General features: G+C 37.0%; 1 protein-coding gene across 1 annotated transcript in view; it reads right to left on the bottom strand.

Annotated features, from left to right (window-relative positions):
- LOC102829930 (speedy protein E4-like) overlaps window positions 1-2,037 on the bottom strand; it is a 15,249-nt gene that overhangs the window by 1,027 nt on the left and 12,185 nt on the right. The window lies entirely within an intron of this gene.

Here is a 2,037-nt window from a genome sequence, read left to right as displayed (position 1 = left end):
TGAGTCAGTTCCAACTCGATGGCACCTGACAACAACAACAACAAGGTTTGTGGAAGTGATACCCTTTGGGAGGCTGACCAGTGTATAAACTCAGGAATTCCAATGGTAGCTAGCTAGAAAGACTAAAACAAAGTCCTTCCCTCAGAACCACCAGAGGAAGGATCTTCCCCATCTATAACTGTTATCTTAACTTCACACAACTAGCCTCCTAAACTGAGAAAATACTTCGACTCTGACTTCTCAAGCTGACCTTTGAAATTTTCTATACAGCTCTTTTACTCCTCATTTCTTCCATTTCCTATAGCATCTCTGGAGAGCAAGTTTCAGAGTCTCTTCTGACATTCAGTTTGGTTCTTTCCTTCTTTCTTGTCTTCTTAATGAACTTTTGCTTTCTTTTTGTATGATGTTCTTGATGTCATCCCATAGCTCTTCTGGTCTTTGGTGTTTAGTGTCTAATGCATCAAATCTATTCTTCAGATGATCAATAAATGCAGATGGGATATGCTTAAGGTCATATTTTGGCTTTCATGGACTTGATGTAATTTTTCTCAGCTTCAGCCTAAAATTACATATGAGCAATTGATGATCCCTACCGCTCATCTGTCAGTTTGTTGTACTGTGGTGGCTTGTGAGTTGCTATGATTCTAGAAGCTATGCTATCAGTATTTTAAATACCAGCAGGGTCACCCATGGTGGACACGTTTCAAATGAACTTCCAGACTACAACAGACTAGGAAGAAGGAGTGACGAACTACTTCCAAATATTTAGTCACTGAAAACCTTATGAAGGGAAGAGAAACACTATCAGATATAGTGCTGGAAAGTGAGCCCCTCAGATGGAAGGCACTCAAAATGTGACGGGGGAAGAGCTGCCTCCTCAAAGTAGAGTTGATCATGATGATGCAAATGGAGTAAAGCCGGTGGGACCTTCATTTGCTGATGGGGCACAACTCAAAATGAAAGGTTGTATAAATATCAATTAATAATCAGAAAATGGAATGTACAAAGTATAAATCTAGAAAAATTAGAAATTGTCAAAAATGAAATGTAATGCATAAACATCGATATCTTAGGCATTAGTGAATTGAAATGGACTGGTATTAGCCATTTTGAATCTGACAACCACATGATTTACTATGCTGGGAATGACAAACTGAAGAGGAATGGTGTTGCATTCATTGTCAAAAAGAACATATCTAGATCAGTCATGAGGTACAATGCTGTCTGTGATAGGATAATATCCATGTGCCTACAGGGAAGACAAGTTAATACCACTATTATTCAAATTTATGCACCAATCACTAAAGTCAGTGAAGATGAAATAGAAGAATTCGACCAACTTCTTCAATCTGAAATTGATCAAACATGAAATCAAGATGTATTGATCATTAGCAGTGATTGGAATGCAAAGGTTGGAAACAAAGAGGAAGGATCAGTAGTTGGAAAATATGGCCTTGGTAATAGAAATGATGCTCGAGATCACATGATAGAATTCTACAAAATCAATGATTTGTTCATTTCAAATACCTTCTTTAGACAGCATAAGAGACAGATGGAATACATAGAAATCAAATTGACTACATCTGAGGAAAGAGGTGATGGAAAAGCTCCATATCATCAGTCAAAATAAGGCCAGAGGCAGATTGTGGAACAGACCATCAATTGCTCATATGCAAATTCAAACAGAAGATGAAGAAAATGAAAGAGCCAAAATATGACCTTAAATATATCTCACCTGAATTTAGAGATCATCTGAAGAGCAGATTTGATACATTAAACACTAAAGACCAATGACCAGAACAGTTGTGGGATGACATCAACAACATAATACAGGAAGAAATAAAAAAGTCATTAAGAAGACAAGAAAAAAGGAAAAACCAAATGGATGTCAGAAGAGACATTGAAATTTGCTCTCCAGCATAGAGATGTTAAAGCAAATGGAAGAAATGTGGAGGTCCAAGAGCTGAATAGAAAATTTCAAAAGTCAGCTTGAGAAGACAAAGTCAATTATTACAACAAAATGTGCAAAGATCTGGA

The sequence above is a fragment of the Chrysochloris asiatica genome, unplaced genomic scaffold (genome assembly GCF_000296735.1).
Source record: "Chrysochloris asiatica unplaced genomic scaffold, ChrAsi1.0 scaffold00034, whole genome shotgun sequence".
Taxonomy (NCBI): Eukaryota; Metazoa; Chordata; class Mammalia; order Afrosoricida; family Chrysochloridae; genus Chrysochloris; species Chrysochloris asiatica.
Note: the sequence above shows the minus strand (reverse complement) of the source record. Positions and strands in the feature narration are given on the sequence as shown.